This window comes from Macrotis lagotis, chromosome 4 (assembly GCF_037893015.1).
Source record: "Macrotis lagotis isolate mMagLag1 chromosome 4, bilby.v1.9.chrom.fasta, whole genome shotgun sequence".
NCBI classification, from domain to species: domain Eukaryota; kingdom Metazoa; phylum Chordata; class Mammalia; order Peramelemorphia; family Peramelidae; genus Macrotis; species Macrotis lagotis.
In genome coordinates, this window is record NC_133661.1 from 49,107,976 (window position 1) to 49,134,130 (window position 26,155).

Sequence of the window (26,155 nt, forward strand, 5' to 3'; positions counted from 1 at the left end):
GACGTCGCGCCGTCACGTCCGCCGCGTCGCCGGGGCAACCGGGCCCAACGGCCGCCGGAGGGGCGGGGTCTGGCGCGCTGGGGCTCCGCCCCGCCCGGCCTCAGTTCCCGCCTCCATCCGGTGGGCGCGGGAACCTCCCAGCGTGGACGTGGGGGCGGGAGCAGAGGCGGTCACCTCGCGCGCGTGGGGTCTGGAGCTGAGCGTTGGAATCGGTGATGGGGGAGGGGAGGAGGCGGGGTAGAGGGCCAGGCCTGGTCCGCAGGCCGAGGGGCCGCTGAGCCCTCTTCTGATGTTAATGGTAAGGAGGTTTTGCGAATATCAAAAGATATATATATATATGTATACATTATATAATATGGATGGATGTACATATATGTGTTTGTGTCTATAGACAGAGATATAAATATATACCTATGTAAATGTGTGTGTATGTGTATAAATAGAAATACAGAAATAGATATATAGTTCTATAGTGTTTGTATATATGTATATAAGCAGACAGATGTGTAAATGTGTGTATGTAGACATATATAATATATAGTTCTATATTTAGTGTTTGTGTATACATTTATATATAAGCAGACATAGATAAATGTGTATGTGTGTTATAGACATATATAAATAGATGTATAGTTCTATAGTGTTTGTATATATAAGCAGATATATAAATGTGTATATATATAGACACATATAGATATATAGTTCTATATTTAGTGTTTGTATATACATTTATATATAAGCAGACATAGATAAATGTGTATGTGTGTATATAGACATATATAAATAGATGTATAGTTCTATAGTGTTTATATATGAGACAGATATATAAATGTGTATGTGTATATAGAGACCTATAAATACATAGTTCTATATTTAGTGTTTATATATATAAGCAGACATATATATGTGTGTGTATATAGACATATGTAAATAGATATATAGTTCTATATTTATTGTTTGTATATATATTTACATATAAGCAGACAGATATATAAATGTGTATATATAAAGACATATATAAATAGATATAATTCTATATTTAGTGTTTGTATATATATATAAGCAGACAGATATATAGATATATAAATGTGTATGTGTTTGGGTATATATACAGATATAGACATAGATAATAAATGTGTTTGTGTATATACATACAGAGAGAGAGAGAGAGAGATTGATATAGTTCTATATAAATTTAGAATTAGATGAAATGCATGTGTGCTCACGGCTTCTAGTTGCATCCTCTGGAACCAAGCATAACAGCCCTTGACATACTCAAAGCCTGCTATTTTGCCATCTGTGCCATCCCTGCTTCCAACCATTGCTTTGTTACAGGCAATTCTAAAGAGCTGATGAACAAGTGAAGGCAGCTAGGTGGTTCAAGGCAGAATCAGGAAGATTTCATCTTCATTAGTTCAAATCTGAGCAAGTCACTTAACCCTATTCACCTCAGTTTCCTCCTCTATGAAATGAACTGGAAATAGTAAACCACCCCACTGTCTTTGCCACAAAAGCCCCCAGTGGAATTATGGATAGTCAGACATAACTGGAACAGTAAAAGATAACAACATGAATAAGGTGACCTTATACTCTGGTGGTTTCAAGCTCTTTTGCTTCCTATTAGGATATGATCTTAATCTATAGAAAGCAACATTCAATTTGTCAGTTTGAAGAATTAGTCTGAGAAACTCTGCTAATTCTGAACGTCAGGGATACCCAGGTATTTTTGGCCATTTTCTCTATTCCTCCTTCTTCAGGATAGACACTCTTTATTAAATAAGAGTCTAAAGGGGGCAGCTAGGTGGTGCAGTAGATTGAGCACTGGCCCTGGAGTCAGGAGTACCTGAGTTCAAATCCAGCCTCAGACACTTAATAACTACCTAGCTGTGTGGCCTTGGGCAAGTCACTTAATCCCATTGCCTTGCAAAAACCTAAAAAAAAAGTCTAAAAGGAAATTATGAAGATTGGGGGTTTTCAGGTTTTTGTTTCTCTATCTAGGCACAGAGAGGCTTTTCATTCAAGTTTTCCAAAAAGCTTAATCACTTGTAGTTAAGCCTTGACTACCCATCTAGGAGGAAACGGGGGTTCCTTCTCCCCTATTCATTCTCAGGAGAAATGAATAAACCATTTCCCTCTCTTCTCTAAAACCTCACTGATGTCTTTCCTTACCTCATGTTGGATATGTCACAGATGCCATGTGATCCAACCCCCTCCTGACCAAGGGTGTCCTTTACATCAGGTCTAATAAGTAGTTCTTAAACCTGTGCTTGAAGATTTCCAATGAAGAGGAAGACATTCCCTTCCCAGGCAAACTATTCTCTCCTTCCTTATGTCTTTTTGGATAGCCTTAATGGTGAGGAAAATTTTCTTTACATTTGCCTTAATTTACCTCTTGGCAATTTCTACCTACCACTCCTCATTCTGCCTTTTAGGAAAAAGAAAGCTCAAATTCTTATTCTCTGAGACATACCCTTCCAGTACTACAAGAGAGACATCATGCCCCCTTTCGACTTTTATAATCTAAACACCCCTTCAGTATATCATCATATGGCATGACCCTTTTTAAAAAGATTTTTTAATTTATTATTTTAAAAATTCTTTTTTTTTTAATTTTGAGTTCCAGATTCCACCCCCTCTACCATTCACTGAGAGGGCAATCACTAATATGCATGAAATCATGCAAACCTTTCCATAGCCTTATCACATAAGGAGGGGAAAAAAAAGCAAAGAATTGTACTTCAATTTGCCTTAGAGTTCATCATCTCTTTCTGGAGGTAGATTGTATTTTTCATCATGAGTCCTTTGAAAGTTTCTTGGATCATTGTACTGAGCAAAGTAGCCAGTTTTTTCCAAGTTGATCATTACACTATATGGAATGACTCTGAGAAATGAATATTTCATATTTAACATAATTATTGTCTTTGAACCAGGGTTCCCTCCCCCTTTTCCACTTACTCATCCAGAAACCAACCAGTGCTGTTGATCTCTTTTAGAGATTTACTCAGACCAAGCTGTAATCAGAAAGTAAAAGAAATTCTAAGTTTAAGCTAATAGGTAATGTATTCTTGTTCATTGTGTTTGCTCTGGTAGGTCTGGGGAAAGATTGATTCTCCCTATTATCAAGACAGGTGATAGGGAAATTGATGTCTCTTTGACCAAGATTTGAGTGACCTGTCACATACCCCTGACCTTCATTTTAATATAGCCCCCACCTTCCATTATATTTGGCATCTCTTAGGAACACCTATTCTTCAAAGGGTATATATACTGTGAACCCATCCCCATGAGGGGTCTTTGATCTAAGAGAGATGGCTAAATGACCAACCTTTTATTAATAATCTACTGGCCTTATTAATAAAATGATTAAATTAGTCAGAAACTCTTTTAAACCTTTTAATTCATTAGAACTTAAAGTCACTTCAGACATTATTTGACTTATTGTCCATCCTATAATGTGGTGCCAGTTTTGCAGACACAATCTAATCAGACTCATCTCCATGTGTCTCCATTAGTTCAGGGTGCTAGTCCACTGGTCAGTGACATTGGGCTTTCAGTCCACCAAAGCCCTCAGATCCTTCCCAGACAGATTCTCTCTAGTCATGTCTTTTCCTATCTTGTGTTTGTGAAATTGATTTTTGAACCTGTCAACTGGACTGAACTGGTCTTTAACCTAGGGGTGGCTGGAGCTGAAGCAAAGCAGGCTAGAGACAGGAAAGTCAGGATGTCACCAGAAAGAAGCCCCCTTTCCTGCCACAAGAAAGAGGGATTAATATGCTGGATTAAAGGCAGGTCTTATATTCATGATTGGTCCATGATATAATCATTTCTTAGAAATTAAAATAGTTCTCAAGATTAGCTTTAGTTGAGACAATATAGCTGTTCTTGGGTCCCTTGGGAACTGTTCTTGTCTCAAGTCTTGGGGGTCAACGCCACCCTCCAGATCCAGACTTCTGTGATGGGAACAGGAGAGTCTGTGACAAGGAAAAGGACTGTAAACATATGATGGACAGCCTTAGGAAATAAGGGGAGCTAAATAACTTAGAGTAACACCTGATTCTGTTCTTATGCAAAGCAATTTGCCAGAGGGTGAGATCATTCTAGGATGAAAAGGATTATGGTTATGCCAAATTTGAGGTATAATCTATTTGTTGGATCCTAGATCTGGACACAAGGTATCTCCAAAACATTTTCAACTTAGATCTGTTCCTATTACATTTATTTTAAGAACTTTTTGAATTCTGACTCTGACCATTCATTGTTAGCTATCCCTCCTAGCCTCGTACCTCTGTAAATTTCCTACACATGCCAACTATACCATTATCAAAGTCACTGATAAACATAGGAAGCAGTGTGATATAGTGGAAAGAACTCTGGCTTTTGAGTCAGAGGGCCTGGGTTCAAGTTTTGTTTCTGATACTGCTGTTGTGACCATGAGCAAATCATTTCAGTTTCCAGGACTTGAATTTTCTCATCTGTAAAAATAATTTAAAATAGACAGCCTTAGTGCTTCCTTCCAACCCCATGTTCCTATGGATAGCTGTTCCCCCAAAGCCTTCTCTGTAATTAATCCCTTCAGAAGACTGGCACACACCACCCATCCTCTTTGCCTTAGGTAATAGATATTCTCCTGCAAGGTTGGCATATAGATGTGTCTCTCCCTGAAATTTCACATACAATTTAAAACTTGCAATTCAGTTCAACAAAAATTAAGTGTCCATGCCAGGCACTATTAGATTCTGGGATACAAAACCAAAAATGAACTGGACCAGCCTCAGGGAACTCACAGACTATTTGGAGAAGTGCAACATGAAACAAATGACACATACACAGAAATCCATAATAATTTTGGTGGAAAGCTGTTAACAGAGCAAGATGGGGAAAGCCTCTTGAAGGAAGTTCTACTTGAACTGAAGGGAGCAAGACATTCCAAGAGGATGAAGTGAGCTAGATTTCTTAAGCATGGGGCTCAGCCTGGACATATGCACCAAAGCAAGAGATGGAATACATGTCCTGGAAATAGCAAATAGACTAGTTTAAATTAGACTACAAAGGCATAATGAACTTTGGGGAGGTAGTCTGGAGCCATGTTATGGAGGATTTAAATGTCAAAGATACAAGTTCCTGAATTGTCATGAATTCACTTTTAAGTAAATATATCTGCCTTAAAAAGAACAAAACAAAAACTTAAGTTAGAATTTAGGGGTTCTCTGCTACCATATTGTTTCCACTAATATGACCCACCTACATGCAACAGTTATGAGGCCTACTAGATCTTGGTCAGACATCACATATTTGCAAGACTTCAAGACTAATCTAAGAATAGATATTTTATATCTTGGGTTTATGTGCTATTATCAAAAGACTCATCTTCCTAAGTTCAAATCCAGCCTCGGGTACTTTCACTTGCATGACCAAACCTGTCATTTGACCCTGTTCGCTTTATTTTCCCTATATTATGGAGCAGGAAATGGAAACCACTCCAGTATCTTAACCAAGAAAACCCCAAATGAAGACACAAAGAAGTGACAAAGTTCAGTTGGTCCTGACTGAACAACAGCAACAATCTATATCAATAGAAGACTACTGACTTAACTGGCTTGAGGAATCATAGTATTATAGGATTTAAAGAAAAAAGAAATTATAAGAACAGTTTTAGAGTTGGAAAATACTGTAGAGGTCATCTAATCCAATCATCTCATTATACAGGCAAGAAAGCTAAGGAAAGCCAAGAAATGGAAAGTAACTTGCTTATGGGCACAGGATTCAAACCCAGATCTTCTGTTTCATCTGGTAGTCTCTCTGCAGCAGTAGTATCAAACCCAAATTGAAACAGATACTACTGGCTGTATATTGACTTCAAAAAACAACAAACAGTATCTATGCTGTGATTTTATTTTGTTAAATATTTCCCAGTTTACCTTTAAATCTGGTTCTGCTGTGAGTTTGACACCTTGCTGTATAGCATCACCTTATGATGCAGTCAACAGGCAATGTGCTAAGCTCTAAAAATACTAAAATAGGCAAAATTAATGAATAAATAATCCTCACTCTCTCGGAGCAGACATTCGAATGGGGGAGACAACATGTAAGTGACTAGAGATATATAAAATACATAGAGAGTTGATCAAAGTGAGTTGAAGAGGAATTGAGTGAACCACCCAGATTCTACCTTGTGACTTGGTCCTGGAGCCAGTTGAGTTCCTATGAGTCTGGTCCAGTTATTCAATTGAGGGAATTGGGAGAAAAACCTTGCATTATTTCAACCTTAACTCTGCATAGCTGGGAAGCTAGACTACTGCTACCTATTTCTTAGAGACCTTTAACTAAAGAACTCAGTTAAGCTAACCAGAAGCATAATGGGATCTAAACATTGATGCAAGATATTTTCTCATAATTATACATCTCATCTGTCTTATCTGAAAACTGGACTGTTGCAGGTCAGTCAGTTATTTGTTTCCATGTTCCTTTTATTATTCATAAATACTTGTAGGGAGTGGATACTTATTCTGATTTCAGGGAATCACATCTGTTCACTTTCCCCCTCCTAACTTGGAAAGCCCGTAATCGTTCCTCCAATTAAAAATCAGATTACTCAATTTTGTCTCCTGATTATTTTTCTTTTCTCATACTTAATATTTTATTTGTTTTCCAATTATATACAATAGTAGTTTCTACCCATCCTTTTCTGTAAGGTTTTGAACTTTACAGTCTTTCTTCCATCTTCCCTTCCCTCCCACATTCCCCCACAGAAGACAGTCTGGTAATCTTTACATTGCTTCCATGCAATGTTTCCATTGATCAAAATTGAATGTGTTGGGAGAGAAATCATGGAGGAGAATAGAGATAACAAAATTATATAGTATATAAGACATTTTTTAATAAGAAAAATTGAAGGTTTAAACTCCACGGTTCTTTATCTGGGTACAAATGGTATTCTCCGTCACAGGTGCTCTAAAATGCTTCTACTTATTGCATTGATGGAATGAGCAATTCCATCAAGGTTAATCATCACCCCCATGTTGCTGTTAAGGTGTACAGTGTTCTTCTGGTTCTGCTCATCTCCCTCATCATCAGTTCATGCAGGTCTTTCCAGGCTTCTCTGAAATCTCATCCCTCCTGGTTTCTAATAGAACAATAGTGTTCCATAACATACATATACCACAGTTTGTTCAGCCATTCCCCAATTGATGGACATTCACTTGATTTCCAATTCTTTGCTACCATAAACAGGGCTGCTATGAATATTTTTGTACAAGTGATGTTTTTACTCTTTTGCATGATCTCTTCAGAGTATAGACCCAGTAGTGGATCAAAGGATGTACACATTTTTTATTGCCTTTTGGGCATAATTCCAGATTGCTCTCTAGAAAGGTTGGAAGAGTTCCCAGCTCCACCAATAATGTATTAGTGTCCCAGATTTCCCACATCCTTCCAACATCGGACACTGTCCTTTCTGATAATATTGGCCAATCAGATAGGTGTGAGATGGTACCTCAGAGCTGCTTTAATTTGCATTTCTCTAATCAGTAATGATTTAGAGCAGTTTTTCTTATGACTATGACTAGCTTTGATTTCCTCATCTGTAAATTGCCTTTGCATATCCTTTGACCATTTGTCAATTGAGGAATGGCTTTTTTTTTTATAAATTTGACTCAGTTTTCTATATATTTTAGAAATGAATCCTTTTACTAGTTGTAAAAATTGTTTCCCAATTTACTACATTTCTTTTGATCCTAATTCCAGTAGTTTTGTTTGCGCAAAAGCTTTGTAATTTAATGTAATCAAAATTTTCTAATTTGTTTTTAATGATGTTCTCCATCTCTTCCTTGGTCATAAACTGCTTCCCTTTCCATAGATTACACAAGTAAACTATTCCTTTATCTCTTAGTTTGCTTATAATATTGTCTTTTATGTCTAAATCCTGTACCCATTTTGATCTTTTCTTGATATAGGGTGTGAGATGTTGGTCTAATCCAAGTTTCTGCCATACTAACTTCCAATTTTCCCAACAGTGTTTTTAGTAGGAATGGGTGTTGTATTTTTTCAAAGACTTTTTCAGCATCTATTGAGACAATCATATGGTTTCTGTTAGGTTTGTTATTGATATAGTCAATTATACTAACAGTTTTCCTAATATTGAACCAACCCTGAATTCCTGGGATAAATCCTGTTGGGCATAGTGTATTGTCCTAGTGATAACCTGCTTTAATCACTTTGATAAGATTTTATTTAAGATTTTTGCATCCATATTCATTGAGAAATTGGTCTATAATTTTCTTTCTCTGTTTTGATTCTCCCTGGTCTAGGTACTAGCACCATATTGGTGTCATAGAAGGAGTTAGGTAGAATTCTGTCTTCATCTATTTTTCCAAAGAGTTTATGTAGAATTGGAACCAATTGTTCCTTAAATGCTTGATAGAATTCACTTGTAAATCCATCTGGCCCTGGAGATTTTTTCTTAGGGAGTTCAGTGATAGCTTGTTGAATTTCTTTTTCTGAGACAGGGTTTTTTAGGCATTTAATTTCCTTTTCATTTAACCTGAGCAACTTATATTTTCATAAATATTCATCCATTTCACTTAGATTATCAAATTTAGTGGCATACCATTGGGCAAAATAATTCCAAATTATTACTTTAATTTCCTCCTTATTGATGGTGAGTTCAACTTTTTCATTTATGGTTCCAGCAATTTGTTTTTTTTTTTTTTTTTATCAAATTAACCAGAGGTTTATCAGTTTTTTGTTTTTTTATAAAACCAACTCTTAGTTTTTATTTACTTTTTTTTGAAATCTCATTTCTTTTTTAAAATTTATTTAAGGCAATGGGGCAACGTGACTTGGCTATTGGCTAGGCAAGAATTAAGTGTCTGAGGCCACATTTGAACTCCAGTACTCCTGACTCCAGGGGAGTGCTCTATCCACTGAGCCAACTAACTGCCCCTTGTTTTTATTAATTAGTTCAATAGTTTCTTTGCTTTCAATTTTATTAATTTCTTCTTTAATTTTTAGAAATTTTAGTTTGTTATGTAATTGGGGGTTTTTGATTTGTTCTTTCTCTAATTTTTTTAGTTGCATGCTTAGTTCATTGATTTCCTCTTTCTCTAATTTATTCATGTAAGCAGTTAAAGTTATACTATATCCCTTAATAACTGCCTTCGATATATCCCATAAGTTTTGGTATGTTGTCTTATTATTGTCATTATCAAGGATGAAATCATTCTCTAAATTGTTGTTTGATCCACTCATTCTTTAAAATGAGGTTATTTAGTTTCCATTTAGTTTTTGGTCTGTCTCTTCATGGCTTTTTATTGCACGTGATTTTTATCGCATTATGATCTGAGAAGGAAGTATTCACTATTTCTGCCATTCTGCATTTAATTATAGGGTTTTTATGCCCTAGTTTGTGGTCAATTTTTATGTAAGTGCCATGTACTGTGGGGGGAAAAAGATATTCCTTTCTATCCCCATTCAATCTTCTCCATGTCTAGATTTTCTAACATTCTATTTACCTCCTTAACTTCCTTCTTGTTTATTTTATTATTAGATTTATCTAAATCTGAGAGAGGGAGGTTGAGATCTCAGCTTCTTCTCTAAGAATTTGGATGCTATACCATTTGATGCATACATATTTAGTGTTGAAATTGCTTCATTGTCTATGGTACCTTTTGAGAAGATAGTTTTCCTTAAAGAAGTTTCCTTCCTTATCTCTTTTAATGAAATCTATTGTAGCAGCTGCCTTATCTGAGATAAGGATTGCTACCCCTGCCTTTTTCACTTTGGCTAAAGCAAAATATATTCTGCTCCAACCTTTTACTTTTACTCTATATGTATCTCTCTTCTTCAAATGAGTTTCTTGTAAGCAGCATATTATAAGATTCTTCTTTTTAATCCACTCTGCTATTTGCTTATATTTTATGGGAGAGTTCATTCATCCCATTCACATTCAGAGTTACAATTACTGACTCTTTATTGCCCTCCATGTTTTTTTTCCCTCTGTATTTTTAGCCCTTTTTTACTTTATCCATATTCCTCAGTATTTTACTTCTGAATACCACCTCTTTCAGTGTTTGCCCCCTTATATCCACCCCTCCCCTATCTTTCCCCTTTCTTTGCCCCTTCTTCCTTCCCTTCCTTATGTTAGTACCCTCTTTCCTCCCCCTTCCCCTTTCCCCTTTTAATATTTGAAAAGTTAATAAGTTTCTTAACTTAGTGTTTCTATGTTAGTCCTTCTTTGAGTCAAATCTGATGAGAAAAAGATTCAGGTGGTTTTCACCTCCTCCCTTCTTCCCTTCTATTGCAATATGTCCTTTGTACCTCTTCATGAAATGTGATTTGCCCCATCCAATCTCCTCTGTCCTCCTATCTTTTTTCTGTCCCTCCCCCCACCTCTCAAAGGAGATATTGTTTTAAAATTATTCTGAGTACCAGACAAGTCATGAGTGTCCATCACTTCTGGCTGAGTATATTCTCTCTAAATAGAGTTACAATTCTCAAGATTTATGAGAATCTTTCTCCAGGTGGGGATATAGCCAGTTTCATCTTATTGTATAGCAATTTTTTTCTTTTCCCTTTTTTACTTTTTCATGTGTCTTTTGAGTCTCCTGTTTGAAGTCCAAATTTTCTATTTAGCTCTGGTCTTTTTGTCAGGAAAAGTTGGAAGGCTCCTATTTTATTTAATGTCCATCTTTGCCCCTGGAAGAGAAGGCTCAGTTTTGCAGGATAGTGAATTCTTGGCTGCTTTCCAAGCTCCCTTGCTCTTCACAATATTGCATTCTAGGCCCTTTAATCCCTTAATGTTGATTACACAGCCAGGTCCTGTGTAATCCTTATTGTGGTTCTTTGTTTCTTTCTGGCTGCTTGCAGGATTTTCTCTTTTATCTGATATTTATAAAATTTGGCCACAATATTCCTTGGTGTTCATTTTGGGATCCCTTTCATGAGGGGATCAATGTGTTCTTTCAATAACTGTTTTTCTCTCTGATTCCATGATATCAGGGCAATTTTCCTTCAAAAGATCTTGAAATATGGAGTCCTGGCTTTTTTTTTTTTTATCCTCAGTGTGTTCAGGAAACCCAGTGATTCTTAAGTTATCTCTTCTGGATCTATTCTGTAGGTCAGTAGGTTTGCTGATGAGGTATTTTACATATTCTATTTTTTTGATTTTTTGGTTTTGTTTAACAAATTCTTGTTGTCTCATAAAGTCATTAGTTTCCACATATTCCATTCTTTTTTTTAGAGAAGAATTTTCTTCATTTACCTTTTGTAACACCAGTTGGTCAGTTCTATTTTTGAAGGAGTTTTCCATTTGTCCAAAGTGGTTTTGAGAGAATTATTTTCTTGTTGTGAGATGCTAATTTTCTCTTGTAAAGTATTTTCTCTTGGGTGTCTTTTCCCAATTTTTTCAATTGATTTTTAAACTATCTGATCTCTTCTAAGAAATCTTTCTGGGCTGGAGACCAACTCATATTCTCAGAAGTTCTAGCTCTCTCTGATTTGAGGTCTTTGCCTTTGAGGTAGTTTTCAAAGGCCCCCCCTTTCTTTGGCTTTTCTTCATTTTCCTAGGATCTTGTGTTAGGGGAGGGGCTGGTTCACAGACGGTTTTGAAAACCCTAGAGGTTTTACTGACTGGATTTAGTAATTCCAGGTGGGCTGGCCGCTAGGGATACTAGAGGCTTTCCTCTCTGACCTTAATTTGTTGCCTGTAAGAGACTGTTGCAACATTGTAGGGCAGTTCTAGCCTGAGGGAGTAAACACCTGCTTGATTGGCTACTTAAAGAGTTGGGGGGAAAACAGGGACAAGGAGGGGTATTTAAGCATTTGTTTTCTGTGAAATAAAGAGAGAACTTGCCATCTTTGACTCTGGGCTCTTCAGTGTTCCCCTGAATAAAATATAGGTGAGGAAGAAAGTATAATTTAGCTTTCAGGAATGCTTGGAGGGGTGGGGGGAGCAGAAGGGTCTGAATTATCCAGGAACAAAGTGGGCTGGGCCCTCAGGCTATGTAGTTACTTTTATTATTCACACCTGGGGTGGGAGTGGGGGGGGGAGGAAAGTTGCTTCTGATTGGTTCTGGGAAGAGCCCCTCTCTCTCACAGGGATGGGGGCGGGGTGGGCTCAATGGAAACTCAGGGGCTGAGGCCTGGGCCCTGGTCTTCCAGACCAGCAGAGCTGACGGCTTTGATGTCTAGCCTTGCTGGAGTTCTCCCTCCTGCTGAGCTGGAACTCACCCTCCAACCTTCCTTTAGCTCTCTCCTGCCTAATTACAAAGCTTGCATGGCTGTTCTGAGGTCAGTCCTGATATCACCCCACCGCCCCTGCACTGGCTCTCTGCTCCCTGTCCCAGGCTCACCCACGTTCCCCTGAGACAGACTTTGTTGGTAGATGTTCATCTCCTTTGTTCTTCTCAAAGTTTTTTGGATTTGAATTCTGTTAAGATGCTTGGTTCATATTAGTTCTAAGGGAAATCCAGGAGATCTTAGCACAGTGCCTGGATTCTCCCGCCATCTTTGTCAGTCAATTGTTTTTCTTTCTTGATCTTTTTTTTGATTAATGGCAAAGTCTGTCTCTCTGTTTTGGGGGTCCAGTTGCCAAAGCTGAGAAAGGTGACTGGTTCAGTTTTGTTTTACAATTGGAATGCATTGCTTAATCAGTTGATGTACTTGAATGCTCACATCTTTGTTTCCTCATTTCATCTTGGAAGTGCAAACTCACAAAGGAAGGAGTATATTTGAGTATAGCTGGGTCATAGAAAATGTGAAATATGGGGGGGGGGTGGAGCCAAGATGGTGACAAGAAAGGATCAGGTCTTAGGCGCTCTCTGATAAAACTCATAAGCTAAGGACTCTAAACTTTCGAGAGACAGAACCCACAGAGGGACCCAGTGAGGCAGTTCTCCTACTCAAGGTAACCTGGAAAAGAGCAGAAAGGCTCTGCTCCCTGGGGTTGGAGGGGCGCCCGCCAGAAGGGTGGTGCGCCAGAGTGAAAGAACTTCAGCCTCCTGGAGGCAGCTCCAGGGCACTGGGAGCCCCAGCTCACAGCAGCAGGGGAGTCTCCTGAGCTACACCCCGGGGAGCACCAAGCACAAAGTGGGGGAACAGCGTGGGACCTCTGCCAGAGTGAGCATGTGGAGCTCAGCCCTCAGGGCACACAGCAAGCAGAGTGGCCACCCCAGCCCAGATCCAGGAAACAGAAGCATGCAGAGCAGGTAAGCAGCACCCCCAGGGCATGAGCCCATTGAGCTAAGGGAGGGGAGTGAAGAGAGAGAGACTGCAGAGCTCTGTCCTCTGCCCCTGGAACAGGACTCTGGGGCTCTGACCACATTCAGAACCTGATTGCAGTCTAGGCCCCCCCACAGAACAGCAGCCCCCCCCACCTCAGCCCCATGGCAGAGGGGGGTGCTTATGGTCATTCACAGACCCTTGTGGGAGTGTCCCAAAAGCTCAGGAAGCATCCCAAAACCAGACCCAGGCTGGGAAAATGAGCAAGCAGAGAAATAAGAGGAAGACCATTGAGAAATATTTTGCATATGAGCCCAGGAAGGATCAAAATACTCAGTCTGAAGATGGGGAAGCACAAGCTCCTGCATCTAAAGACTCCAAGAAAAACAGAAATTGGGCTCAGGCTATGACAGAGCTCAAAAAAGACTTTGAAAATCAGATGAGGGAGTTAGAAGAAAAACTGGGAAAAGAAAGGAGAGAGATGCAGGAAAAACATGAAAATGACATCAGCAGCTTAGTCAAGGAAATCCAAAAAAATGCTGAAGAAAATAGCATGCTAAAAACTAGCTTAGGTCAAATGGATAAAACAGTTCAAAAAGTGATTGAGGAGAATGCTTTAAAAAGCAAAATTGGCCAGATGGAAAAACTCTCTGAGGAGAACAAATCCTTCAGACAAAGAATAGAATTCAGGGAGATTGATGAATTTACCAGAAATCAGAAATCAATACTTCAAAACCAAAAAAATGAAAAATTAGAAGAAAATGTAGAATATCTCATTGAAAAAACAACTGATATGGAAAACAGATTTAGGAAAGATAATTTAAAAATTATTGGAATACCTGAAAGTCATGATCAGGAAAAGAGCCTTGACATCATTTTCAAAGAATTACTACAGTAAAATTGCCCTGATATTCTAGAAGCAGAGAGCAAAATAGAAATGGAGAGAAGCCACCGATCCCCCCGAGAAAGAGATCCCAAAAAACCAACTCCTAGGAATATTATAGCCAAATTCCAGAACTCCCAAGTCAAAGAGAAAATATTACAAGCAGCCAGAAGGACACAGTTCAAATATCGTGGAGCTGCAGTCAGGATCACACAGGACTTAGCAGAAACTACATTGGAAGCTTGGAGGGCTTGGAATATAATATACCGGAAGGCAAAAGAGCTTAGAATGCAGCCAAGAATGAACTACCCAGCAAGGCTGAATGTCCTCTTCCAGGGAAAAAGATGGACTTTCAATGAACCAGGGGAATTTCAAATGTTCCTGTTTGGAATGGCCAGAGCTGAAGAGAAGGTTTGATCTTCGGATGCAGGACTCAGGTGAAGCATAGAGAGTGGAGGAGAAGGGGAAAATACGAGGGACTTAATGAAGATGAACTGCATGTATTCCTGCATAGAAAAATGACACTGATAATACTCATATGAACCTTTTTAGTTAATAGAGCAGGTAGAGGGAGCTTTTGTAGTTGAAGCACAGGAGAAAGCTGAATTCAAAGATAAAATATGGTGTAAAAATGGAGTCAATAGAAAAAAAGGGAAATGTGATGGGAGAAAGAAAAAGGAAAGGGGGAAATAGGCCAAGATATTTCATATAATAAGATTTTTCTTTATTACAATGAGCTATTGCAATGATATGGAAGGGGGGAGGCAAGGGGGAATGAGGGAACCTTTGCTCTCATCAAAGGTGACTAGGAGAGGAAACAGCATATATACTCAATGGGGTATAGACATCTGGAGTAAGAAGGGGGGGAGCAGGGGGAAGGGGGTGGGGATGTGAATAAAGGAAGAGAGGATGGCCCATGGGGGGAAAGTGGTCAGATATAACATTTTCTTTTTTACTTCTTGCAAGGAGCTGGGATTGGAAGACCTGTCCAGGACCATAGGGCCAGGTGGATGCTAGGCCTAAGGGGTGGTATGGGGGCTCAGGGCCTCTTGGCCCCAGGACCAGGGATCTGTCTGCTGTGCCACTCAGCGACCCTACAGCAGAGTCAGAGTGAAAGGAGAGAGAAAATATAGTACATGGTAGTGGAGAAATAAGAAAGGGGGGAGTTGCAATCAGCAATGGCAACGCTGGAAAAATATGGAAGTAACTTTTGCGATGGACTTACCATAAAGAATGCGATCCACCCATGACAGAGTTGTTGGTGTTGGAACAAAGGCTGAAGCACATTTTTTATTATTATTATTATTTGGGAGAGGGTGCAGAGCCAATGGGGCTGGGTGGCCTGCCTGGAGACGCATGGCAGGGTGATCGTGTCTGAGGCCGGATTTGGACCTGGGTGCTCCTGGCTCAAGGGCCAGTGCTCTGTCCGCCACCTAGCCACCCCTACTATTATTACTATTTTATTTTATTTTATTTTGGGTCTTTTTTTTCCTTCTTTTTTGGTTTTTGCAGAGCAGTGGGGATCGGGTGGCTTGCATATCACACGGCTGGGTGATTGTTGGGTCTACGGGGCTGGATGTGGGCTCGGGTGCTCATGGCTCCAGGTCTGGTGCTTGGTCCATTGTGCCACCTGGCCATACTTACAAGTATTACTATTTATTTTTTTAATTTTAATTTTTTTCTCTCCCCTTTACTTTATCGCTCAAGCAAGTCTACATTTATGGGGGGAGGGGTATTTCGTTTACTCTTAAACAATAATATTTTATTAATGTAAAAAAAAATTTGTACAAAATGAGAATAAAAAAATACAAAAAAAATGTGAAATATGTAAACGGCAAATAGCCCGATTATAAAGAACTTTAAATGGCAAACAAAGGGTTTTAGAATTGATCCTGCAGGTAACAGGGAACAACTGGAACTTATTGAACAAGAGGATGATGTGGCCTCCCCTTTATGTTAGAAAAATCCCATTGGCAGTTGAGCAGAGTCCAGAAAGGAGTGGGAGTGACTTGAACCATTGTAAGCTATTGAATTAGTAAACTATTGCTAGAGATGATGATGCCTGCACTAGGAGTATGACTGAGTAGAGAGAAGGGGCAAAAGTCAGTAGTTGTAGAGTTAGGAGGATGAATTCTGTGTTGGCTTTGTTGAATTTGAGATATCTACAAGATGTGTACTAGATTAGTTAATAGGAAAGCTAAGAGACAATTGATTAATAGGATAAACAAGCTTTTTCATCTTTTACCTGAAGCTCTGAAGGAAAAAACCCTCTCTTGATCCTAAATGTAGGGTCTTTGTGCTAGTTAAAAGAGTTCTATAGCTCTCTAGTGAAAGAGGAACCACTCCAGACCAGTAGCTGAAAATATTAAAAAAAAACCCCACCCACTGAAGGATAAAAAAAAAAGGGGGGAACGCAGTTGAGAAATCCTTGGTAACTTTCTAGGCAGGTGATTATTGAATGCAGTGGTTGAATTTGAAATTATAAAGAGAAGACAGCTATTGTAGACTGAGTAGGAAGGAATTATATAAGCATGGATGATCAGATCAAATGAGACCTTTTTTTAAGAATGTGGGAGAAAAGGAGGGTGTTGGCAGCAGAGAAATAGGGAGAGGTTGAACATTGGAATGGGGAGGATAGTAGAGGTAATTTTTTAGAGAATTCAGGAGGTGATGCAATCAAGGGTATATTCAAAGGGTTTGCCTTGGCTAGTGGAGGAAAACATTTGAGTGATGTGAAATATAAAAGGGGGTGCTTTCAGCAAACATCTCAGGTTTTTCATCAAATTATGAGACAAGATATTGTGGGAGGAGGGAGTATTAGAGGATTATGGGAGACTGGGTTAAAAACCAGAAGATATGAAGCAACCATTCTAAAGGTCTGAAAAGAATGGAATATTTGCCTTACTGCAATGAAGACCCATTTAAGGTTAGATAACCTAAATTTGTGTTAGACTCAATCAGTTTGGTTTAGTGATTTCCATCAGCCCATTCAGCAGGAAGTAAATAGCTAAGGAGGCAGATAATGAGAGTAATCCAGGGTTGAGGCCTGGTAAGGCATGATCAGCATTAGAATAAAGAGTTCAAGGAATAGAAAGTAAACTTGATTAATATATTTGAGTTGATACAGCAAGGAATTGAGTAGAGAAGAGAGGAGAGTATATCCAGCACAGGCTAACTAGCTAAAAACAACAGGGCAGAAGGAATGGAGGCTATGATGAAAATAATGTACTAGGTTAAGGGCTGTAAAGCATGAAAGATAGAATGATAGAATATTATGATCAGATAAAGGATTTCCATATTCGTGAACACAAGTAGAACACTTGAGGGGGATGGCAGCATCAAGGGTATGATTATTTCTGTGCATAGATGTAGGTCATTGGGATAAAGAAAATGGAGGAACTTGGAAAGTTAGGAAATTAGAGGGACAATCAGAATGCATATTGAAATCCCCTAGTTTGAGAGTAGGAGATGAGGAGCAAAGAAAGGTTGTAAGTCAAGCATTGAATTCACAGAAAAAGGAAGGAAAATGGCCTGAGGTTATAGTTAACAGTCATCAGAAAATGGTTTGGGTAATAATTGTATATTATGAACTTGAAAGAAGAGGTTGTTTAGTTAAGGTTTTTAAGGGAAATGGTAAAGGAGAGCAAGAAGTCCAGTCAACTTCTCCACTAGGGCCATTGAGTTGAATATGAGAGACGGTGTAGTCAGTATTAGGTGGTGAAACAATGCTATCAAAAGAGTACTTTGTTTCAGAAAGTTAAAGGGAATGACAAAAGGCTTAGAATGAAAGGAAACATTAATTATGGAGCTAGATTTCAGGAATCTTAAGAAAGGGGCAGCAGATCCTAAGTAGAACATTGGGAAAGCAGGGATGAGTGAATAGCTTTAAAGGACCATTAAGTAGAGGATGGGGAACTGAGTATGTCCATTTGGCCAGGAAGAGGTGTAGCAAATCCTTGGAATGGAATGAGTGTAAGTAAAAGGATAGAAATATGCTAATCCCCAAGCCTGAAATTGGGCAAACATCGGGAGTAGTGCCATTGTTTTTGGAGAGAGTTGTCTGGAAAGAGACCAGTAAATTCAAAAGGTGAGAAAAGTGAGGGACAGGGAGTAAGGGAAGAGACAGTGCATACAGAGCAAAATCAATACAACCAGAACAATTTACTTTGGGATCACAATAATGTAAAGGAAAACAATGTTTAAAGATTTTGAAACTGATGAAAATAATAACAATCTCGATTGGTGAAGCCTCTCTCTCTACTCATCAAAAGGAGGCAGTAAATAACAGGTGCAGAATTGAGCATACATTTTCAGTTGTGGTCAATGTATTGATTCATTTTGCTTGGTTTTTATTGTTTTCAGTCATGTCAGACTCTTCGGACTCCATAGACCATAGCAAGTCAATGGTGTCCATGGGGTTTTCTTGGCAAAAATATTGGAGTGCTATTTCCTTCTCCAGCTCATTTTATAGAAAAGGAAACTGAGATAAATAGGGTGTGACTTGCCCAGGATCACACAGCTAATAATGTCTGAGACCTGATTTGAACTCAGGCCTTCCTGATTCTAGTGCCCCATCCATTGAACCATCTAGCTATCTTTGTTTGGTTGTACTTATTTGTTATTGACTGGATGCACAGGGAGTCCTTGGGAAGAAGCAATAACATTTTCTAAAAAGAAAAGAGAATCAATAAAACTTTTTAAAAGGAAAATAGAGTGAAAAGGAGACAAGAATAACCTGAACTCTTAGATTCTTCCTTTGTGTTTTGTCGTAGAACTACAACACTCTAGAGTCCTTCCTGCTTTCTCCCATCACAGCCTGAACACAACATTCATTCATTCTATCTAGTGGGCAAAGCAACTTAGGAACTAGGAGGATTCAAAGTGTAGCTAATATCAGCTCCCTACTTTTAAAGAACTTAAAAGTGTAGTACAATGTAAGATGCAAATAATTCATAGTATTACATGATAAGTATATTGGAGAATTACAAAATAAAGTATTCCCCAAGGTCTTAATAACCCTGTTTCATCCATAACCCAAGGTTCTTTCACCTTTCACCTATAACAGAGAAGACAGTCTTTCCCATGACTCCCTCTTAGCCATATCTCTTCCTGGCCATAACCTGGCTCCAGTCTCTTTCCAGCTTTGTCACCCATGTTTCCTCCTTAGAAACCCTATAGTCCAACAAAAAAAAAAACAACAACACCTTACTGTTTCCTCCTGCAGGCTGTCCTATCTCTTGTCACCAAGTCATTCCTCATGAATATATTCCTAGACCTCCCATATCTCCAGGTTCCTCAAAGCCCAACCCATTCACTACATTCTACATTTCCTCACATACACTTAGGTTAATTGTGTTTGTATATCCTATATGTGTACATTTACATACATATATACATATTTGTATATATGCATACTATATGCTAGGCACTGTGCTGTATATTCTTTACAAATATTTGTCTCATTTAAATGACCCAGGGAGGTTGGTGCTACTATTTATTCCTATTTTTACAATTGAATATAAAACAAAGCAAACATAGGTTAGGTGACTTGCCCAAAGTCAAATAAAGTGTCTCAGGTTGGATTTGAATTCAGGTCATCCTGTCAACACCTGCTACTCTGTTTATTGAAGAAACTCTAGTGGTGCAAACTCTAGTCCCTGTACCCTAAAAGTGCCTACATCAGAGAACTTAAACATGCAGGGCTTACCACACTCTTGAATGGACCTGAACCAGATTAAATGTAATGAGTAATATTTAACAAAAAAAAATACTCTTAAACATGGATAATATGGCATTTCAAAATTAAATATATGGCCTACAAGGACCATTCAATATAGTTTAGTATTTTCCTGCTTCAATTTTAGTTTGACCCCACTTGTCTAGCGTCAAGGTCACACAACCAGTATGTGTCAGAAACAGAATTTGAACCCAGTTGTTTTGAGACTGGCTCTCTATCCACTACACCATCCTTGGCACACAGTAGGAACTTAATCAAGAGATTTATTGGTTAGTTAATGATAACGTTCAGGAACTCATCTTCATTTCTTTGTATCACAGAAGGCTGAACAAGAAAAAACTGACTTAAAATTGGAGGAAGATCGCCTTCACCATGCAAACACTAGACTGAATAAATAGCAGCAAGGTTGTGGTGTGTCCCTCTTAGGAGTCAGGAGGAGCTGAGCTGGCTGATCTCCAGAGGCTTCCCAGCTCCAGGATTCCATATGTCAGCCCTGCAGTGAGAATGGAGTCCTGCTTTGTTCAGCTTGCCTCTTCTCTTTCACACATGATATTTCTACGGCTGGGCCTTTTTAGACCTATCCTGGGGCTTAAAGAGTTCACGAATCCTGAAGAATCCAAGGTCTCAAGCAAGTCTAGGGAACTGCGTGCAGACTTTGAGTCTCCCATGCTGATGATTTACATGCCTCTGACCTGGAAACTAGCATTTAAAACTTGCAGGAACAGTGATCTCAGCCTTAACAGCACCTCAGCTGGACAAAGCATCAATCTGGTAATCTGTAATCCAAGCATTACAGATAACCTGACCTTGGACCAGCTTTACACTGATTCTTTGTGGGTTATAGTTTACAGTTCCAAAAACAGGGATGATCAAATTGGGTACATGATTTATAAATAAAGGTTGATACCTTAAGTAAAATAGAAAATCGAGGAATAGTTTACCTGTCAGATCTGTGAAGGAAAATATTTATGACCAAATAAGAAATTATAAACAAATGTTACAGGATATAAAATGGATAATTTTGATTATATTAAATATGCAAAATATGCAGACCTTTTTTGTTGTGGTAAAGAACTAGAAATCAATTGAGGAAATGGCTGAACAAGTTATGGTATATGAATGTAATGGAATACTATTGTGATATTAGGAAATGATGAGCAAGCAGATTTCAGAAAAACCTGGATAGACATGGATGAACTGAAACAAAGTGAAATGAGGAGAACCAAGAGAACCAGCAGTCTACTATGATTGGCAAAGCAACGATCTAAGACAATTCCAAAAGAATTATGATAAAAAATATTATCCACATCTAGAGAAAGAACTGATGGAATCTGAATGCAGATTGAAGCATATTATTTTTACTTTATTTTTTGTGGTTATTCCTTTTGTAAACTATTTCTTCTTTCACAATATGACCAATATGGAAATGTTGTCCTTCATTCTTGAAGAAGGCCATGGCATCAAGGAGGTAATGCCATGACATGCAAGTGAATTGAATTTAATGGGTTTTACATGATTTTATGGTGTGTGTGTGTGTGTGTGTGTGTGTGTGTGTGTACACATAAACCTATATCAAGTTGCTTACCATCTTAGGGAGAGGGGAGATTAGAGAGGAAGAAAATTTGGAGCTCAAAATTTTATTTAAAAAATGAGCATTAAAAATTGTCTTTACATGTAATTGGAAAAATAAAATACTATTTAAAAAACAGGAACCAAGTTAAAGTAAAAGGAATGAGAATGAGGTACCATTGTGGGGTTTCCCCTCCATAAGATCCCCCCCTCCTCTCTTCACACCCACCTGAAAAGAGAAACAATACAAGTTAACCAAGTACCTCTTTATCCTTGGGTCTCCAGCTTAGACATCATGTTGTCTCAGACTGGCCATATCACTCCCATGCTTTAGACCTGCCAGTGATCCCCTATTATCCCTAGGATAAAATACAAAGTGTCTGGCCATAGTGGATATTAAATGAGTATCTATCTTTCTAGATTTGTTTCATATTACTTCCCTTCCTGTGCTCTATCTGAGCCAAACTGGCCCATTCAGGTCCCTGAACTCAATATTGCACTTACAGTATCTCTTGCCTTTGCACAGACTGCCCTGTGTGCCTGAAATCCATTTCCTCCCCACCTCAACTCTTAGAATTGATAACTTCCTTCCAGGGCCACCTTGGATTGCTTGAATTACTCTTCCTCCCACAACTCAGCTCAAGCCTCACCAACTTCCTTTCTGTTGCTCACAACTGACTTTACAGACTTCCTTTGTAGAAGTTCTGCCTGGCTCACTTGGTCCCCAGCACACATACAAAGCAACATACACTTAAGAGAAAGTAAGCTTTTTGAGAATAAGAACTATTTCATTTAGTACCTTACATGGAATGTTTTCTTGTGTGTGTGTGTGTGTGTGTGTGCGCGCGCGCGCATGCTTCTGTTTAATTGCACCTTTAGTTTCTTTAGTGTAGGAAATTCCTTCTACCAATGCATACCAGCCAATTACAGTCCTTGAGAGAAGCCCAGACCAAAGAAATGCAAGTGGCTTGCCTAGGATCAGTCAGACAAAATGTGTCAGATTGTGGGTGTTGTTTGTTATTGTTGTTTGTCCTTCATTTCAAAGACAACTAGTGACATCACGGAATGATGACTCGTATGTGAATTGGATTTAAGTGAGGCAGAGTTGCACAAAGCCTCACTCTCTCTTCCTGAGTCATTGAAGGCCAGTGGCAGAACAAAGGTGACTGACAATTCCTAGGAATGCAGTGGATGACTCTGGTGTATGTGATGTCTGATCAAGTCTAAGTGATCCACAATTCAGTTGATTTCATGGTCTTTGGAACAAATTGTTCTTATTGGTCCATTTTTCCAGCAGGTGTCTTCACATGCTTGGGAAAGATGTCCCCCAAACATGCAGGTGGGTTTGAGACCTGTGGGTTACCCTCAACCTGATTTAGTCCATCTGATGAGACAGTTTACCAAGTTGTGGCCACAGCTCATGCTCCAGCATCTTGGAACCACAGGTGAGATTTGGGTGAATTAGATGGACACTAAAGGTAGATAAGCAACCCTTTGACCAGAGGTGCTAGTCCTCCCTGAACACCCCATACACCCCAGAGTCAGATAAAGAAGTTGAACTCAACTACATCTGGCCAGCTCTCCACCTACCTCTCTACCTCATTGCCTTTCATAGTATGTGCTTTCAAAATGTTCATTAAATTGAACTGAATCAGCAGGACAACAAATGTATTTCTATATATTCTCAATAACCAGTGGTAGATCTATCATGTTTGGCTTTTTCCTTCTGCAGGTCCATTTTTCTGTAGCTCATGAGAGCTCACCAGTGCCTTCACTTTTGATGTTAAGCAGTTACTTAATTTCCATGATTGGGGAATGGCTAAATAAGTTATTATGGTACATGAATACAGGAATGTCACTTATCTGTAAGAAGTACTATAATGAATATGGAGAAGATGGAGGAAAGGAATAAGTATCAGGAGTCAGTACTTCCAACATGGCTGGCTCTCTTCCTAGCTGTGAGAGATGACTTTCCTCTCAACAGCCTCCTTAGAGAGTATATCTTGCTTTTTAAAGGCCACCAAGGACATGGTGGATCCTTCAGTTGGCTATTTCATGATTCTAGTAAGTGGAACAAGAGATTTCTTCATTTGTCCTTTTTTTTTTTTCAGGTTTTTTTGCAAGGCAATGGGGTCAAGTGGCTTGCCCAAGGCCACACAGCTAAGCAATTACTAAGTGTCTGAGGTTGGATTTGAACTCAGGTACTCCTGACTCCAGGGCCGGTGCTCTATCCACTGCACCACCTAGCTGCCCCTTCATTTGTCCTAAAGGAGGAAAGTAGTATGAATCTTTCGTGTTGCCTTATAACAAGGTATGATTGGACAACTTCCAGCACCCTTTAAATCTGCTTATCTACAAAAGTCTGAATGGGGACGAATTAAAACAATGATATCTATTCTGCACTTCTAACTCAAGTCAGTTCAATGATTCAGGTTTAGGATTAGAATATAATGTAATCTTGGACAATAAAATGCAATAAAAACTTTATTTGTGATAGAATTAAAAAGAATACTATCCCTAATTCAAATAAAGAACTATTCTACAACTTTGTTCAACACAGCATTCAGCAAGCTGTCCCCGAAAGACAATTGGAATTCTACCAACACTACTTCAGGACCCCTCATTCTGAGCATTTTATTCCTCAGAGGGCTAAAAAGTCAAATGAATAAACCATGCTAAGCTACTGGTCAATCAAAGTACAAGAATGATTCCCTGGCCTCTTAAATGGAAACCAGCCCAGATTGGATAAAATAAACATTGCTCCTACCCCTGTTATTACCTTTCCTTTATATACTGTAATTAGATTAAATGAGACAGGGGAACTCAGATGGTTGTGGAGCTTCTGATAAAGCTTCTATTATACTTTTATTCCTGTAAAGAATGCTTTGCAGGTGTATTTCATTATGTATATACATATATATTATATCGTTTAACCCAATATAAGTTAATGCCTATATATTTTAAGAAATTTTTTAGTTGTTTGGAATAAAATTCTCTCCAGGTTTTGTCAATACTGTATATAAAGATCATAATTTCTTTGTAGATTTATTCTGTTTTTAGCTAGCATATTGAAGGTAGTAATTCTCTCACTTTGCTTCTTTGCTGATTTCTCTGGAATTTTATGTATACTACCATGTCTTCTGTTCAAAATTATATTTCATATATATATATATATATATATATATATATATCACTAGTTACACTTATTTATCTTATTACTAGAACTAGTTTTTCTTTATTAGCAAGGAAAGGGAACATCCTTACTTTTTATGCTTTGCTGGAAGACATGTTGGGTTGATTTATTCTAAACAGTGTTATCTCTTGATTTTAAATTTGTGCTTTTAATATTTTATCTTAGTTGCTTATTTTATTTTTTAATTTAACCAATAGTAAAATGTACATTTCCTTTTATATATTAAAATAAAAAGGAATTACACATGAAATTATGAAACTCTATTGTGTACAGATGGCTTTTCTTTTTAGATATAATTAAGAGCTATAATCCTATTAAATCGCTAATAAATTTTTCTTCTAGAAATTTGTTATATTTTATATTTAATAAAATTGATAATATAATAATAATAATAATAGGTGAAGCAAACAACTTTCAAAGCTATACTGATAGGCCTTCTATTCATCTTTAAAATGTATGCTTCAATAGACTTATGTTCTTCCTCCCTTTCTTCCTCCATTTTCCATTTTTTTTTTGCTTTCCTTACCTTAAGTCAACCCTAGCTCCCCTCTCACACACATCTCTAAATTTAAAAAGAAAAAAACAGCCTTATATCAAATATTCAGTGAAGCCCCCCAAAAATAAAATGAAGATCCTATATTGACCACGTATGCATGCCTTATTTTGCATCTCCAGTCCAATCCCTCTCTGACAGGAGAAAGGCAGCATGTTTCATCATCAGTCCTCTGATATTATGGTTGGTTATTGCATTGCTTTTTGACTCCTTAAAGAAAATCCCTATCAACTGCTTCCTTAAAAAATGTGTCTTTTTAAAGACAAAGTTCAATCATGGACTTGATTGATTGTATAGCTTGCCACTCCATAACGCCATCAAGAAGTGAAACAAAAAAATGCCTTCATTGTTCCTAAGGAGAATGAATTCCTAAGAAAGGAATGACTGTAAATAGTGATATTTTGTCAAAGGCTGGCTGTTCCTGCATCTGCATAATCTTATGTTTTTGTAATTTTTTGTTGTTTGTATGAATAATTATGTTGTTTTCCTAATGTTAAACCTTGCATTCCTGATCCAGTTGGTCATAGTGAATTATTTTTTGATAATATCATTGTCTTTTTGAGGGGATTTTATTTAATATTCATATTCAATATTCATAACTGAAACTAGACTATAATTTTCTTTCTCTGCTTTATTTCTTCCTGACATAGGCACAAGTACCATATTTGTCTGTTTACTGATTTTTTTAAAGAAGCATTTGATGTAATAGTGTAAAAAAAAGTCTTGAAAACTGCTCAAGCAAATTATCTCACACATGCAGCAAAATTGTAGAAGATTCCATCATAGATACAGATCTCTATTCTGTGATCTTTGTGATCTGATTAATGGTCATTGAGATTATGTGAATGGTTAGAGCAAAGGGCTTAAAGCATTTGCCTATATCCTGGAGGAAGGCGCTGCAAAAAAATGCTAAAAGAAAGAAAAATTTCTCTTAATGGCAAATTTCAAATTTCAAAAATTTCTCCAAATGCCCAGAGAAGACATATTTTTATTCTTTTTTAGAAT

General features: G+C 38.1%; 1 long non-coding RNA gene across 3 annotated transcripts; it reads left to right on the plus strand.

Annotated features, from left to right (window-relative positions):
* The first annotated feature begins 177 nt into the window (after window positions 1-177).
* LOC141520834 (uncharacterized) lies at window positions 178-24,782 on the plus strand. 3 transcript variants are annotated; one of them, XR_012477765.1, is made up of 4 exons: window positions 178-298; window positions 20,156-21,303; window positions 22,702-22,849; window positions 23,516-24,782. It is a non-coding gene; the product is annotated as an uncharacterized LOC141520834 (long non-coding RNA). The 3 variants fall into 3 exon arrangements; XR_012477766.1 differs by having other exon boundaries at window positions 197-298; window positions 20,983-21,303; window positions 22,699-22,849; XR_012477764.1 differs by having other exon boundaries at window positions 197-298; window positions 20,983-21,303.
* Window positions 24,783-26,155: the final 1,373 nt, after the last annotated feature.